This window comes from Nyctereutes procyonoides, unplaced genomic scaffold, assembly GCF_905146905.1.
Source record: "Nyctereutes procyonoides isolate TBG_1078 unplaced genomic scaffold, NYPRO_anot_genome, whole genome shotgun sequence".
Lineage (NCBI taxonomy): Eukaryota > Metazoa > Chordata > Mammalia > Carnivora > Canidae > Nyctereutes > Nyctereutes procyonoides.
In genome coordinates this window covers 1960046-1978242 of record NW_026575042.1, presented here as the reverse complement: position 1 = coordinate 1978242, position 18197 = coordinate 1960046, and the positions used below count along the sequence as shown (strand labels likewise).

The window sequence follows — 18197 nt, the reverse complement described above, 5'->3', positions numbered from 1 at the left end:
CTCTTTTTTAAAGATTTTTATTCATTTGAGACACACACACACACACACACAGAGAGAGGCAGAGACACAGGCAGAGGGAGAAGCAGGTTTCATGCAAGGAGCCCGACATAGGACTCGATCGTGGGTCTCCAGGATCACGCCCTGGGCTGAAGGCAGCGCTAAACCGCTGAGCCACCTGGGCTGCCCGCCTTCTCTGTTTTTAATCGAGCATTTAATGTGATTCTGTTTTCTTTCCTCTCTTAACATATCAATTATTTTGAAAAGAAATTTATTTATTTTTAAAAATATTTTATTTATTTATTCATGAGAGACACACAGAGAGAGGCAGACACAGGAAGACACAGGAAGAAGAGAGAGGAGAAGCAGGCTCCATGCATAGAGCTTGACGCAGGACCCAATCTCAGGACACCAGGATCACGCCCTGAGCCAAAGGCAGACAGACGCTCAACTCCTGAGCCACCCAGGCATCCCTGAAAACAATTTAAAAAAATTTTTTTTAAAAATTTTTTTATTTATTTATGATAGTCACACAGTGAGAGAGAGAGAGGCAGAGACACAGGCAGAGGGAGAAGCAGGCTCCATGCACCGGGAGCCCGACGTGGGACTCGATCCCGGGTCTCCAGGATCGCGCCCTGGGCCAAAGGCAAGCGCCAAACCGCTGCGCCACCCAGGGATCCCCTGAAAACAATTTTTTTTAAAAAAAGATTTTTATTTATTTATTCATGAGAATACACAGAGAGGAGAGAGAGAGACAGAGACACAGGCAGAGGGAGAAGCAGGCTCCATGCAGGGAGCCCGACATGGGACTGGATCCCGGGTCTCCAGGATCACTCCCAGGGCTGAAGGCAGCGCTAAACTGCTGAGCCACCCAGGCTGCTCCCTGAAAAGAATTTTATTTTTATTTTTATTTATTTATTTTTAAAATAATTTTTACTTATTTATTCATAGAGATATACAGAGAGAGAGAGAGAGAGAGAGAGAGAGAGAGAGAGAGAGGCAGAGACGCAGAGGGAGAAGCAGGCTCCATGCAGGGAGCCTGACGTGGGACTTGATCCCAGGTCTTCAGGATCATGCCCTAGGCTGCAGGCGGCGCTAAACCGCTGGGCCACCGGGGCTGCCCTGAAAAGAATTTTTTTTTTTTCCTGAAAAGAATTTTAATGGTAGCTCTGGAGTTTGCAATATACGTTTACAACTACAGGTAGCCTTTGAACTATGTTGAAGGTTAGGGGCCTGCCCTGCAGCATTTGAAACTGTGTGTTAACTTTTGAGTCCCCAAAAACTTAACTAATGGCCTGGTATTGATTGGACACCTTACCCATAATAAGAGTTGACTAGGGGATCTCCGGGTGGCTTAGCAGTTTGGCGCCTGCCTTCGGCCCAGGGTGTGATCCTGGAGTCCTGGGATTGAGTCCCCCGTCAGGCTCCCTGCATGGAGCCTGCTTCTCCCTCTGCCTGTGTCTCTGCCTCTCTCTCTCTCTGTGTCTCCCATGAATAAATAAATAAAAATCTTTAAAAAAAATAGTTGACTAAAACATATTTTGTATGATATATGTATTATATAGTGTATTCTTACAATAAAGTAAGCTCGAGAAAAGAAAATGTTATTAAAATCATAAGGAATTGTAATACTACTCAGTCATCAAAAAATGAAATCTTGCCATTTGAAACAATGTGGATGGAACTGTAGGATATTATGCAAAGCAAAATAAGATCAGAGGAAGATAATTATCATATGATCTTATGTAGAATTTGAGACAAAACAAAGGATATTGGAGGAAGAGAGGAAAAAATAAAACAAGATGAAATCAGAGAGGGAGACAAACCATAAGAGACTCTTTATCATAGGAAACAACCTGAAGGTTGCTGGTGGGGGTGTCTGGGGGACCAGGGTAACTGGGTGATGGATATTAAGGAGGTCACGTGATGTAATGAGCACTGGGTGTTATATAAGACTGATGAATTACTGACTTCTGCCTCTGAAACCAATAATACATTATATGTTAATTAATTGAATTTAAATAAAAAATTTTAAAAATAAAATTAAAAAATAGAAAAATAAAGCAAAAATTCTTTAAAGAAAAAATCATAAGGAAGAGAATACACATTTACAGTACTATATTTATTTTTAAAAATCTGTATATAAGTGGACCCATGCAGTTCAAATGTAATTGTCCAAGGGTCAGTTGTAATCTGTGCCCACTTTCAGATAACTGTAGCACTTTACAGATAGTGAAAAGCACTTCATGACAGAATATTACCAATTCCTTCCCCCCCCCCATTCCTTATAATATTGCTGTCATTTGTTTCATTTATCCATAAGCTGTAATCACCCAGTAGGTTGTTGCTGTGTTGAGTTTGAACAGTTATCTATGAAATGAGTTAATAAGAAAAAAGGAGTTTTTATTTACCTTCATTTATTCTTGATTGGTTTTGGAGAAGTTGGATGTAATTCTTTGCTTCTCTATAGGGTTAAAGAACAAATATCCAGTTGAGTGTATTAGAAGATATAATTGGCTCTATTAAGAAATTTATGAATTGAGGCAGCATCCTATCTAGCAAGTAGAGAGGAGCTCAGAGGAGTTGTACAAAATAGGTTTTTTATAGGAAAGAGGATGGGGCAAGAAAGTTACTAGCAAAAAAGAAAAAGAGGGTTGTTTCAGGCAAGGTCACCTTCCCTTAGAGGAAATTCAGGGGGAAGGTGGATTACCTCATCTTCCTTTGGGGGGTGGCAAAGGCCCATGGGACAGATTGCCTTGGGTGCTGATCAGAAAGTTACGACCAGATAAGACTTCTTTTCTGGAGCAGGTTGAAAGTGCAATTAAGTTAGGTATTGAAACCTGGTTTGGTGACTTGGCCCAACTGCCACCATTTTGAGTCTGTGGTTTCTTTTCAACAATAGGTAAGGTATTTTTTCCCCCTCTGGATTTTTTTCATGATTTGTCTTTGGTTTCCTGTATTTTGAATATATGTAAGGTGTAGGTTTTTCTGGGTATTTGTTTTGGTTGGGGTCCTCTGAGCCTCCTGGATATGTGGTATGGGATCTGCCATGAATTTGGAAAATTCTCACAAATTAGTACTTCAAATGTTCCCTCTCCTTTCTGTGTTCCTTCTCTTTCTCATATTCCAATTATGCATGTATTTCAGTGTACTGGTGAGTGTGTCAAAAGCATTCCTCATTTCTTTTTTTTTTTAATTAATTAATTTATTTATTTATGATAGTCAGAGAGAGAGAGAGAGAGAGAGAGAGAGAGAGAGGCAGAGACATAGGCAGAGGGAGAAGCAGGCTCCATGCACCGGGAGCCCGACGTGGGATTCGATCCCGGGTCTCCGGGATCGCGCCCTGGGCCAAAGGCAGGCGCCAAACCGCTGTGCCACCCAGGGATTCCCCTCATTTCTTTTATAGTATTTTGATTCCTGGGATCTCCTGTTGATTCTTTTTTTTTTTCTCCTGTTGATTCTTTACTAGAGTTTTCATCTCTCTGTTTATATTACCTGTTTTTATAGGTTGTCCTTTCTTACGTTAGAGCTCCTAGCATAATAATCATAGTTATTGTAAATTACCGATCATTGTGAAATCTTTTCCATATCTGAGTTGAGTTCACGTTTACTTTGTCTCCTCGGACTGTATTTTTTTTTCTGTTGTGCCCAAGATCGCGAATCCGAGAAACCACCAAGGAGCCGACACCGATGCAAGTGCACGAGGGTTTATTAGCAAGCTCGAGCTTGGGTCCAAATGCACCCGACACAGCCGAGCGGGGACTTGGACCCCGGAAGTGGGTTACAGCTGGGTTATTTATAGGCTGGTCTAGGGGATTTTCAGAAGGGATGGAAGAATTTCTCAAGTTCTGTTTACATTTTGATATGGGGCTTTCAAGGGCATTGAGCTCTGTTCTCATTCTAAGATGGGGCTTTCTACCAGGGTGTTGGCTCTGTTGTCTTTTTGATATGGGATTCTCTGCTGAGGGCAATTCTGAGCTCTGTTGTCTTTCTTTTTTCTTTCTTTTTTCTTTCTTTCTTTTCTTTCTTTCTTTTCTTTTCTTTTCTTTCTTTCTTTTTTTATTTTTTTAATAAATTAATTTTTATTGGTGTTCGATTTACCAACATACAGAATAACACCTAGTGCTCATCCCGTCAAGTGTCTCCTTCAGTGCCCGTCACCCATTCACCCCCACCCCCCTCTGTTGTCTTTCTGATATGGGATTACCTGCCAAGGACATTGAGGGCATTCTGCAGTTTTTCCCATAAAGTTCAGCTCTTATTCACAGGGTCCTAAGATGGCTGTACTTGTGCTAATGCTAACCTTTAGGTGGGATGACCTTAATTTTTCTCAGCCTCCACATTTCTTGCTATTAGCACACCTTGTAATTAAAAAAAAAAAAAGATTTATTTGTTAGAGAGAGAGAGTAAGGGGAAGAATAGAGGGTGAGGGAGAAACTTCAGTAGACTCCATGCCAAGTGTGGGGAGTCTGACTCGAGGCTTGATCTCAAGATCCAAAGATCATGACCGGAGCCAAAACCAGAAGTTGGATGCTTAACCGATAGAGCCACCCAGGAGCCCCACACTATGTACTTTTTGTTAAAAGTGGTACTTGACACCCGGGGAATAGGATTGAAGTAAAAAGACCTTTAGTGTGAGGTTTTGAGTATCTGGGTCGGACTTAGGCTGTGTTTAGTGTTTGATGTTTGCTGTAGTTGTAGATGTCAGAGGCTTCAGATTCTCTTCAGGTGTGCTTTTTTTTTTTTTTTTTTTAAATCTGTCTACCATTTTTTAGTTTCCCCAGAAATTCCATCTGAAATGGAGTCCGCATCTTAAGTTTCTCAGTTGTAATCCATTGCTGTGCTACTGGAGCCCTGTTGATGTGATGAGCTGTTGTGCACGGAAAGCATTTTGCAGTCCTGTGAGTCAAGTCTCAGTGTTTTGTTGGGACTAAGGCCCTGGAGTGTGCCTTTGGAAAGACTTTCTCAGCCTTTGGGGTTTTTTTTGTTTTGTTTCTCCTCCCTATCATGAGACAGGTTAGTGGCGGCCCCAGTTGTCATCCTTCCCATGGGTGAGATAAGGCTTTGATAAAGTAGTTTTCCTTGTGGGAGGACCTTTGGTATGGGAGAGTTTTCAAGACAGTGACTTTTCTCTGGGTGCATTTCAAAATGGTTGGTTTTAATCTCACTTCTGTCCAAAGCCTGAGGGATTTTCTTTCCCTACAGTCTACACCATGAGAAACAGGTGGGGCCTGCTGGAGTGACAACTCATCAAAGTGTGTTTTCCCCCCTTTCCTCAGGACTCTGCCCAGGAGTTCCAAACTCCACTTTCCACAGTCTGCCTCCAGCACTTGTCGTTACTGTTTATACGTTTAACCAGTCAAGGGCTCTGGAGGGTTCTGTTCCAGCAAAGCTGTGGTTCTCTGTATGTCCAGATCTGTCTCTGGTTTTTAGGGTAGTAGTTTTCCCTGTGACCTCATTCTGATGGACTCAAAACAGCCTGTTTATTTTCATTTTGTTCAGCCTTTTTTCTTGTGGAGTGGACTGGTGCTCTTTACATGTTGGAACTGATATAAGAAGTTAGTTTTGTCAGTTTTTGCTTCGAGCTTTGTTGGCCTGTTTTTAGGTATTTGGTAGTCTTCTTTTATCTGTGGGGGATACTTTCCAAGACCCCCAGTGGATGCCTGAAGCTGTGGATCAGACCGAACCCTGTATGTACTATGTTTTTTCCTTTATGTATGTGTATACCTATGATAAAGTTTAACTTAAAATGAGGTAAAATAAGAGATTAATTAAGAACGTTAATAACTAAATAGAGCAATTATAAAAACATACTGTCTTATGTGAATATTATCTCTTTTTCTCAAAATGTCTTACTGAGCTGTACTTGCCCTTGTGACGAGAAGAGATAAAATGCCTACTTGATGAGATGAGGTAAAGTGAGTGAAATAGGCATTTTGATGTAGTGTTAGCTTACTGTTGACCTTCTTACCACAGGTCAGCAAGATCATCTACTTTCAGACCTCAGCTGATACCCTGGAAAAGTGAAACTGTGGATAAGGGAGAACTACTGTATTTACATTTAGGTTTGTTATGTCTTCTTGGTGAATGGACATTTTGAAATCATTAGTGAATGTTCCTCTTTATTTCTGTTAATTTTCCTTACTCCAAAGACTGCTTCTCCTGATATTAATTTACTCCACATTAAAAAAAAATAGCATCCTTCTACTTATATTGGAAGTGGATTTCTTATAGAGAACATGTTTTTGGGTCTTCTTAAAAAAATTTCAATCCAATAGTTCCTGTTTATCAGTGTGTTTAGACCATTTACATTTAATGTAACTATTAATATGTTTGGATTATTTCAATCATTTTATTATTTGTATTCTCTCTGTCCTGTGTTGTGTGTATATGTACTGAAGTACAGTTGATTAAAAAAAAAAATTAAAAAAAAAAAACAAAGTGTAGGGGATCCCTGGGTGGCGCAGCGGTTTGGCGCCTGCCTTTGGCCCAGGGCGCGATCCTGGAGACCCGGGATCGAATCCCACGTCGGGCTCCCGGTGCATGGAGCCTGCTTCTCCCTCTGCCTGTGTCTCTGCCTCTCTCTCTCTGTGACTATCATAAAATAAAAATAAAATTAAAAAAAAATTAAAAAAAAATTGAAGTACAGTTGACATATAATTGATCCCTATGTTTTTATTTTTCTCCCTTTCCTGGATTGCTTAAATGTTTTTTAGTACTTTATTTTAATCTGTTGAGATTTTTAATTATGTATCTCTATATAGTTGTTTTAGTAGTAGTTCTAGGGAATTACAGTATTCATGTTTAACTTTTCTGTCTACTTAGAAATAAGATGCAAGGCACCTGCGTGGCTCAGTCAGTTGAGCATCTGACTCTTGGTTTTGGCTCAGGTCATGATCTGGTGTCATGAGATCGAGCCCTGAGTTGGGCTCCATGTGCTGATGAGCCTGTGAAGTCTGCTTGAAATTCTTTTCCCTTCCCTCTCTCATCCTCTCCCTCCTCGTCTGTCTCCCCCCCCCCCAAATAAATAAAATCTTAAAAAAAAAAAAAAATGATGTGGGGTGCCTGGATAGCTTAGTTGGTTATATGTCCAACTCTTTTTTTTTAAGTTTTTTTTTTAATTTTTTATTTTATTATTTATGACAGTCAGAGAGAGAGAGAGAGAGGCAGAGACACAGGCAGAGGGAGAAGCAGGCTCCATGCACCGGGAGCCCGACGTGGGATTCGATCCCGGGTCTCCAGGATCGCGCCCTGGGCCGACGGCAGGCGCCAAACCGCTGCGCCACCCAGGGATCCCATATGTCCAACTCTTGATTTTTGACTCAGGTCATGATCTCAGGGTCATGAGATTGAGCCCTGCATCAGGCTCTGCACTGAGCATGGAACCTGCTTAAGATTCTCTCTCTTCCTCTTCCTCTGCTCCTCTGAGAAAGAAAGAAAGAAGGAGGGAGGGAGGAAAGGAAGAAGGAAGGAAGGAAGTAAAGAAAGAAAGGGAGGGAGAGAAATGAAAGGAAGGAAAAGGAGGGAAGGAAGAAAGGAAAGGAAAGGAAAAAGGAAAGGAAAAGAGGAAAGGAAGGAAGGAAGGAAGGAAGGAAGGAAGGAAGAAAGAAAGAAAGAAAGAAAGAAAGAAAGAAAGAAAGAAAGAAAGATAGATGATGCCACTTCAGGTAGAACATAGAAACCATAATACCACATAGGTTCCTTTACTTATATGTTACATCTTTATAACATTGAAGATTGCTGCAGTGTTATGTTTTTGCTTTGTGCTATCATAACCTGTTGTAAAGAACTCAAGAGAAGAAAAAGTCTTTTACTCTCACATAGCTATTTGACATTTCTATTGCTCCTCCTTAATTCCTAAAATTCCATTTTCCCTCTGGTATCATTTCCCTTCCATCAGAAGAGTTTTCGTAAGCCATTTATTTTAGAACAGGTCTGTTGGTGACAAATCTTCTTAGTTTATCTTTACTTGACAATCTGTTTCTTTCATTTTCATATCTGAGAGAAATTTTGCCATCGTCATTCATAGATAGCTGCTTCCTTCTCCATCTGTTAGGGAGAATAGACAGTGAGTATTTTGGTAACGGGCATTAAACGTCATGAGAGAGATCCCTGAAAACTAGGAAAGGAATAGGGTATGTAGGCTCCTAGAGAAGAGGTTTTCAGCCTATTTGTTGAAGATTCTGGGGAATTACAGGCTCTCAGAGGGTGAGGTTAACAGCTGATGGAACACGATGCCAGCCCCCAGGCCTTGGCTCAGCAAAAATTCCTGTGCCCATTTTGGCACAGATATATGAAGGCCACCTGACTTCCAGGGTCATGAGCTGCCTACTGACTTAAGACAAGTTGATCCTTTACAAATTTTAGGTTCCTTTTGCTAGAGGAGATCTGCCACATAGGAAGTCAAAAATACATGAGAGTTAGTTACTCCCCCCTCATAACCTTGCTTCTGCCCATTTTAAGTTGGACTCTTTGGGTTTTTTGGGGGGTGTTGATTTGTATTAGTTTTTTATATGTTTTGGATAGTAACCCTTTATTGGATATGTCATTTGCAAATATCTTCTCCCATTAGTAGGTTGCCTTTTAGTTTTGTTGATTATTTCCTTTGCTGTGCAGAAGCTTTTTATTTTGATGTAGTCTCAATAGTTTGTTTTGTTTTTATTTCCCTTGCCCTAAGATACATATCTAGAGAAATGTTGCTGCAGCTAATGTCAGAGAAATTACTGCCTGTGCTCTTTTCTAGGATTTTTGTGGTTTCAGGTCTCACGTTTAGGTCTTTAATCCATTTTAAGTATAATTTTGTGTATTATGAAAAAAAGTGGCCCACTTTCATTGTTGTATGTAGCTGTCCAGTTTTCCCAATGCCATTTGTTGAAGAGACTGTCTTTTTCCAGTTGGATATCCTTTCTTGTTTTGTGGAAGATTAATTGACCATATAATTGTGGGTTTATTTCTGGGTTTCCTATTCTGCTGTATTGGTCTGTGTATCATTTTTGTGCCAATACCATACTGTTTTGATTACCACAACTTTGTAATATAGAAGTCTGGAATTACGATACCTCCAGTTTTTTCTTTTTCAAGATTGATTTGGTTATTCGGGGTCTTTTGTGATTCCATACAAATTTTAGGGTTGGTATTTTCCTGTGAAAAATGCTGTTGGTATTTTGATAGAGATTGCACTAAATATGTGGATTGCTTTGGGTAGTGTAGACATTTTAACAATATTCTTCTAATCATGAGAGTGGAATGCCTTTTCATCTCTTTGTGTTGATTTCAGTTTCTTTTATCAATGTTTTATAGTTTTCAGAGTATAGGTCTTTCACTTCTTTGGTGAGGTTTATTCCTAGATATTTTATTACTTTTGGTGTAATAGTAAATGGGATTATTTTCTTAATATCTCTGCTGCTTGGGGATCCCTGGGTGGCGCAGCGGTTTGGCGCCTGCCTTTGGCCCAGGGCCCAATCCTGGAGACCCGGGATCGAGTCCCACATCGGGCTCCTGGTGCATGGAGCCTGCTTCTCCCTCTGCCTGTGTCTCGGCCTCTCTCTCTGTGTGTGTGACTATCATAAATAAATAAAAATTAAAAAAAATTTAATATCTCTGCTGCTTTATTATTAGTATATAAGAATGCTACACATTTCTGAAGATTGATTTTGTATCCTGTGACTTTCCTGAATTCATTAATCAGTTCTTAGTAGTTTTTTGGTGGAGTCTTTCAGGTTTTCTATATACAGTATCATATCATCTGCCAATACTGAAAGTTTTACTTCTTCCTTACTGATTTGGATGCTACTTTTATTTCTTTTTCTTGTCTGATTGCTGCAGCTAAGATTTCCAGTGCTGTGTCAGATAAAAGTGAAGAGAGTGGACATCTCTGTCTTGTTCCTGACCTTAAGTTCTTGGTTATCCTCCATTGAGGATGATGCTAGCTGTGGATTTTTCATATATGGCCTTTATCATGTTAGAGTATGTTCCCTTTAAGCCTACTTTGTTGAGAATTTTTATCATGAATGGATGTTATGTTTTGTCAGATGCTTTTTCAGCATCTATTGAAATGATCATATGGTTTTTATCCTTTCTCATTGATGTGGTATGTCTCATTGATTGATTTGCAAATATTGAGCTATCCTTGCATTTCTGGAATAAATCCCAGTTGATCATGGTGAATGATTCTTTTGATATATTGTTGGATTTGGTTTGCTGGTATTTTGTTGAGGAATTTTGCATCTGTGTTCATCAGAGAAACTGTCCTACAGTTCTCTATTTTGGTTGTGTCTTTACCTGGTTTTGGTATCAGGGTACTGCTGACCTCATAGAAGTTTTCCTTCTATTTCTTGGAATAGCTTAATAAGAATGGGTATTAACTTTTCTTTAAATGTTTGGTAGAATTGCCTTTGAAGCCATTTAGTCCTGGACTTTTGTTTGATGGGAGAATTGGAAAGGACCTCCACGGATGTCCTAACTTTTGCACAACCTGAAGTAAGGATCTGGGAATCCCAGTAATAGAGATTGGCTTTCTTTCCATTCCAGTGGGGTAGACCCAGAACCAAGTTTAACTTAAAAAAAGACATTTTTCACATAAGTAAGTTTGTGGAATAGATTTCATATCTTTTACACAATTGTGCAATCAAAATATAGTTACTATTTAAGTACTAATAAAACTATTAAAATCAAATTAATATTAATTTTCTATAATAAATAATGTCATCTGCCAGAACAAAATCTCCACAGTACACATGACCATATCCTGACTGCTATGGTATTGGTGCTCTTGGTTTGACATGTCTCTGCCATGGTTTGCTGCCTCTGTCCCCCACCCCTGCCCTCCTGTGGGCCTCCACCCCCACTCCCTCAAGCCCTGCTGGTCCGCAGGCCTCCACCACCAGGCACCAGGTGGTTGCTCATGTCTTCTGCCTCACATAGTGGGCTATGATGTTACTTGGTGTTCAAACTGCATAATACTAATCAAGTTTGCCTCTGGTCTTTCCATAGTAGCCAGGAAACTAGAATAGAACTGCTTGGCACTAACTCATTCATAACTCAAATGCTAGTGCTAGCACTGAATTTTTGAGGAGAACTCAGTTGAAAGGTGATTACAGATTGAAAAAGTAATTTACCTTCACAGAGAAAACTATGACGTCGAGAACGTGTAAGACTAGAGTTTGGGAAGCCCTGTTCATAGCTTTATCTCCCACCTTAGTGTGGACAGTGTGGAGAGCAAGGATTCTGCATAGTGCTGCCATAATTGGTGAATCTCCAGGGTGTTGAATCATTGTTAAAATATTCTGAATAAACTTCGTAAAATTAGTGTATTGGAATGGCCTGTGTTTTAGCTTCAGGACAAAAATACCATAAGTTCATACCTTACACTGGTTGGGGTACTGGATGAGGATAGTCCAAGAAGCTTGCCTGTCAAATCTATCCTTTTTGGCTCTTCCTCCTGACTTGGTGACCTCAGTCTTTTTGGACTTTATGCTCTCCTGTGACTGAGCAAAGCCCATCATCAGCCCTCTTCTTCCATGAGGTGACACTGGGGCATTGAGTGCTAGCTTTTTTGAAATCGTCAGATATTTCCCTTGGGTATTATGGTAATAAATAGATTTTTTTCCTTTCCCATTAAGGAAATTTCAGGCTTTACAAGCACGCAGGGGAAACCGTGGGGGCTCAGGGACTCCCTGAAATCATTTGAGGCATGTTTAGCTGGTTCTGAAGCATGCGTGTACAGACCATTGGTGGGTACCTTCATATGTGCAGAAGAGTCGCTTTCTCAGAGACTTCTTCCTGGTTCACCCTACTTAAGGTGCCCAACCCACTCCTGTTCTCTTTCTCTTCATACTACTACTTATCACCATCTATTATTTGCATGTTTATTGTATGTGTCTGCCCCCACTAGAATGTAAGCTGTACAAGGTGAAAGATTTTGTGTTATTTTATTGCAGTATCCCAAGGTTATGTTTTTTTTATTTTTTTTTAAATGTATTTATGATAGTCACAGAGAGAGAGAGAGAGAGAGAGAGAGAGAGAGAGGCAGAGACACAGGCAGAGGGAGAAGCAGGCTCCATGCACCGGGAGCCCGATGTGGGATTCGATCCCGGGTCTCCAGGATCGCGCCCTGGGCCAAAGGCAGGCGCTAAACTGCTGCGCCACCCAGGGATCCCCAAGGTTATGTTTTGATGCCTGGCGTATAATAGTACTCAATAAATATTTGTTGAATGAAAAAAATATTGTTTTGCAATTTACTTTGTAACTTTTTTTTTAAGATTTTATTTATTCAAAAAAAAAAGATTTTATTTATTCATGAGAGACACACAGAGAGAGGCAGAGACGTAGACAGAGGGAGAAGCAGGCTCCCTGCAGGCATCCCTATTTTGTAACTTTAAAAAAATAAACTAGTGCTGACTTACTGTGGAGTTGGCTTATGTAGAGGTACCAGGCACCTCCTCCCTTTTAATGTACTCTCTGTAGTTTTGGCTTAATCCTGATCTTCCTTCTGCTCCCACGGCCAAGCTGAGCACACTGTATTACCTGGGGTAGTTTGATGGGAGTGAAGGTGCTCTGGGTCCCTGGATCCTTAGGGTGGAGGAGCTCAGAGCCTTCAATAAGGCTTTGTTCCCATGAATGAGGCTCCTGGATTTGCAGCTGCCTCCCCATGCTGTCCCTGCCCTTTCTGGCATCATGGATGGGCTCTTACTTATGTTGAACAGGCCCTTACAGGTCTCTTGAGACAGACAGAACCTTGCAAGCAATCACTGAAAAGTAACAGTGTTACAAAACACATAAAACCCTGGAGAATTTCATAAGGCCACAGAATAGCCTCCTGGGAAAAGCAGAAGATACAGACTTAGGTCTTTCCTCTGTTGCTGGGTATTAGGAAATGAATAAAGGACTTTCTAGGTGTCATCTGCTGTGTGTTTGGGGACATGGCTTTCATCCACTTCTTACTGAGTTTTGTTGACAGTACTAAAAAAAAATTGTACTTGGATATTCTGCGCTTCTGACTAATGACTCATGGTTGGCCCTACACACATTTCTAAAGAGAACTTGAACTTCTCATCAGTAACCACCTTGGTGGGGTGCCTGGCTGGCTCAGTCAGTAGACCGTGCGAGTCAAGTGTGCAACTCTTGATCTTGGAGTTGTGAATTTGAGCCCCTTGTTGGGTGTAGAAATTACTTTTAAAAAAATAAATAAAATCTTAAAAAAAAATCTTGGTTCTATTGAGTAGAAAATTTTAAAATCTAAGAGGAAAGAGTAAGGTCACTGTGCTTTGGGAAGAATGGAATGGTTTTGAATGAATCTCCATGCTTGGTAAAGTATGTTTAAAAGGAAATAGACATCAGGACAAATGATCTTGCTCAGCTTTTTTAAGAAGACTTGAGTGCTAATAAAAACCCTTGTATGTTTCAAGGAGATGAAATATACATATATATATTATTAAATGCTTAAGAATTGCTTATTACACTGGCATATTTATTTTTAGACAAGTTGGTGAATGGTGTCATTTAGAACATTTGTCTTTATTAATTCTTTTTTTTATTGGATCTAGTTCTATCAGCTGGCAAAAAACTAGCCTTAAAATTTTCCTTTTTTAAAAAAAAATTTTTTTCCCTTTTTTTTTAAGGTTTTTTTTTTTTTTTTTTTTTTAATTTATTTATGACAGACCCAGAGAGAGAGGCAGAGACACAAGGCAGAGGGAGAAGCAGGCGCCATGCAGGGAGCCCAACACAGGACTCAATCCTGGGTTTCCAGGATCACACCCCAGGCTGAAGGCGGTGCTAAACTGCTAGGCCACCGGGGCTGCCCACTTTTTTTTTTTTTTTAAGATTTTATTTATTTATTAATGAGAGACAGAGAGAGAGAGAGGCAGAGACACAGGTAGAGAGGGGGAGAGAGAGAGAGAGAGAGAGAGAGAGAGAGAGAGGCAGAGACACGGGCAGAGGGAGAAGCAGGCTCCATGCAGGGAGCCCGACGTGGGACTCGATCCCGGGTCTCCAGGATCATGCCCTGGGCCAAAGGCAGGCGCTAAACCGCTGAGCCACCTGGGCTGCCAAGCGTTAAAATTTCCAACCATGATTGTGGACTTGCTTAGTTCTTTTTTTCATTCAGTGTATTTGAGGTCTCATTTGTGTATTTTGAGAGTCTGCTGTTAGGCACTTAAATATTTATGATATGTTTTCCTCCTTAATTATTAAAATGAAAAGTCTATCTTTGGTAATACTGTACCTCCGGAAATCTATTAGTATAGCCTCTTTAGCACTCATATGTTTATAGCATGCATGGCAGGGGTTCCAGCCACTTTTAAAAAATATAGCCTTGTTGAGATACAATTCACATACCATATAATTCACGCATTTAACATGTATAATTCAGTGGCTTTTAGAATATTCTCAGAGTTGTGCAACCATTACCACAAAAAATTTAGAACAGTGTCATCACCTCAAAAGAAACCCACGTTAGCAGTCACTCCCCATTCTTTCCAACACTCCATCAGCCCTAGGCAACCACTAATTTACTTTTTGTCTCTACAGATTTGCCTATTCCGGACATTTCATAGAAATGGAAACATGGTGTATGTGGTCTTTTGTGAATGGCTTCTTTCCCTTGGCATCATGCTTTCAAGATTTATAAATATTGGAGCACATATCAGGATTTCATCTAACCATTTTATTTTATTTTATCTTATTTAATATTTAATATACTTTGTTTTTTAGAACAGTTGTAGGTTTACAGCAAAGTTGAATAGCAAGTACGAGTTCTCATATTCTTCTCCAGACTCACAGCCTCCTCTGTTATCAGCATCCCTCCAAGTATGGCACACTTTACGCTGATGCACAGTTTTCACCCAGAGTCCATAGTTTACATTAGGATTCATTCTCTGTGTTTTATATCCTATACGTTCTGAAAATGTATAATGGGGGCACTCGGGTGACTCGGTGGGTTAAGCAACTGCCTTTGGCTCAGGTCATGATCTTGGGGTCCTGGGATTGAGCCCCATGTTGGGTCCTGCTAAGCAGGGAGCCTGCTTCTCCCTCTCCCTCTGACCCTCCACCCCACTTGTGCTGTTTCTCTCTGTCTCAAATAAATAAAATCTTTTTTTTTTAAAAGAAAGAAAATGTGTAATGATTTCATATAGAATAGTTTCAGTGCCTTAAATCTTCAGTGCTTTGTTCAGTTCCTCTCATCCCCACCCCTGGCAACCACTGATCTTTTTATTGTCTCCACAATTTTATCTTGTCCAGAACATCAGACAGTTGGAATTACATTGTATAGCATTTTCGTGTTGTTTTCCTTCACTTCAATATGCTTTTAGGATTCCTCCCTATCTTTTCATGGTGATAGCTCATCGCTTTTTAGCCCTGGTCACTACCAAGTTTTGGCAATTATGCATAAAGTTGCTATAAGTGCTTGTTTGCTGGCTTTTTTAAAAAAATTTTTATTTATGATAGTCACATAGAATGAGAGAGAGAGAGGCAGAGACACAGGCAGAGGGAGAAGCAGGCTCCATGCATCGGGAGCCCGACGTGGGATTCGATCCCGGGTCTCCAGGATCACGCTGCGCCACCCAGGGATCCCTGTTTGCTGGCTTTTGTGTGGACTTTAGTTTTTCATTCATTTGGATAAATAACAAGGAGTACAGGGGTAAGAATATTTCAGTTTCTAGTTTTGTAAGAAACTGCCAACCTGTCTTCCAGAGAGGCTGTCCCATGTTGCATTCCCACTCAGTGAAGGAGTGTTCCTGTTGCTGTACCTCCTGGCCTGCATTTTGTATTGTCAGCATTTTGGATTTTGGCCATTCTAATAGGTGTGTAGTACAATTTCATTTTAATTTGCAATTCTTAATGACATAGGATGTTGAGTATGTTTTCATATGCTTTTTTGCCATTTGTGTATCTTCTTTGGTGATGGCCGTGTTGATATCTTTTGGCCCATTTTATAATGGGTTAATTCATTTTCTTAGTGTTGAGTTTTAAGAGCTCTTTGTATTATTTGAATAGTAGGTAGTACTTTATCAGATACATCTTTTTGCAAATATTTTCTCCCAGTTTGTGTCTTCTCATTCTCTTTGCAGTATCTTTCACAGAACAGATGTTTCAATTTTAGCTAAGTCTGGCTTACCAGTCATTTTTTCCATGGATTGTGCCTTTGATGTTGTAACAAAGATAGTGCAAGACCCAAAGTCCTCTAGGTTCTTTCCTGTGCTATCTTCTAGTAGTTTTATGAGTTTGCATTTTACATTTAGGTTGTGATTCACTTTGAGTTAATTTTTGTGAAAGATTTTAAAGTCTTTATCTAGAAAAAGGAATTTTTTCTTGCATGTCCAGTTGTTTCAGCACCATTTGTTGAAAAATTATGCTTTCTCCACTATTTGCCTTTGCTCTTTTGTCAAAGACGAGTTGACTGTATTTGTGTGGTTCCATTTCTGAGCTCTTTTCTGACCCCTAGGCCTATTTCTGTCTTCTGTAATCAATGCCATACTGTCTCGATTACTGTAGCTTTGTAGAAATTCTTGAAGTGGAGTAATGTATTCCTTTGACTTGGTTCTTCAGTGTTTTCTTGGCTATTGTATGTCATTTGCTTTTCCATATAAACTTTGGAATCAGTTTGTTGATAGCCTCAAAATGGCTTGCTGGGATTTTGATTGGGAGTATATTAAATCTATAGGTCTAGTTGGGAAGAACTAATATTTAGCAATATTTAGTCTTCTTATCCAGGAACATGGAATATCTCTTCATTCATTTAGTCGGTCTCTGATTTCTTTCAGAACTATTTCCTTTTAATCTATTGGTTTCTTTTTATTATAGTGCATCTCTTGTGGACAGCTTACTAGGTTTTGTTTTTATAAAATTCATTCTGACAATTTCTGCCTTTTAACCGGCCTGTTGATTCCATTAACATTTAATTTAGTAATCCGTATCATGGACTTAAGTCACCATTACCTCTGCTTCTGTGTGTCCTCCCTGATTTTTTCCTCTTTCTGCTTTCCTCCCTCCTTTTGGATAATTTGAATGCCTCTTAGAATTTTGTATTAATTTATCTCTTGACTTTTTTTTTGCTATATTTTGCATTGTTTTTTAAGAGTTTTCTCTGGGGGATAACAATATATGTTCCTGACTTTTTATACTATTTAGAGGTAACATTCTACCACTTGACGTGTAATGTGGAAATCTGCAAATGTACACATTGATCCCACCTACCTTTTATGATATAGATGGCATATGCATTACATCTTTGTATGTTTTTAAGCCCTGCAAGATAGTGTTATCATTTTTTAAATATTTGTTTATTCAAGAGAGAGATCGAGAGAGTGGGGGAGGAGCAGAGGGAGAGGAACAAGCAGATGTGGCACTGAGCACCTAGCTGGATGTGTGGCTCGATCTCAGGACTCTGACATCGTGCCTGAGCCAAAACCAAGAGTCGGAAGCTTAACTGACTGAACCACAGGTGCCCCAGATGGATATAGATATAGATATAGATTTTTTTTTTTACTTTAAATAGTTGTATTTTTTCCAAAATTAAAGCTTTTTTGTCTTATCTTACTCAGATACTTACTTTTGAGTGCTGTTTATTCCATCCTGAAAATCTAAATTAACATCTATTATAATTTTGCTTTAGCTAAGGATTTTCCTTTAGGATTTAATCTTTTCTTTTTTCTTTTCTTTCTTTCAAGATTTTATTTATTCATGAGAGACAGAAAGAGAGAGAGAGAGGCAGAGACACAAGGCAGAGACACAAGCAGGCTCCATGCAGGGAGCCCGATGCGGGACTCAATCCCAGATCTCCAGGATTGCGCCCTGGGCCGAAGGCGGCACTAAACTGCTGAGCCACCCGGGCTGCCCAGATTTAGCGTTTCTTTTATAACAGGCCTACTGGTACTTTTCTCAGGTTTATTTTTTTCTTTAGTCTGAAAATGTATATATTTTACCTTCATTCTTTTTTTTTTAATATTATTTATTTATTTATTAGAAAGCATGAGCCACAGGGAGAGGGAGAGGGAGCAGCAGCAGACCCACTGAGCAGGGAGCCCTCCCAGGGCCCTGGGATCAGACCTGAGCTGAAGGAAGTCCCCTAACCGACTGAGCCACCCAGGTGCCTTATTTTACCTTCATTCTTAGAGGATAGTTTTATTTTGTTTTGTTTTTAAGATTTTATTTATTCATGAGAGACACAGCAAGAGAGAGAGAGAGAGACGCAGAGACACAAG

The 18197-nt window shown here is 39.9% G+C and overlaps 1 protein-coding gene across 1 annotated transcript in view; it reads left to right on the top strand.

Moving 5' to 3' along the window:
- Positions 1-18197, top strand: part of NINL (ninein like) — a 147752-nt gene that overhangs the window by 18610 nt on the left and 110945 nt on the right. The window lies entirely within an intron of this gene.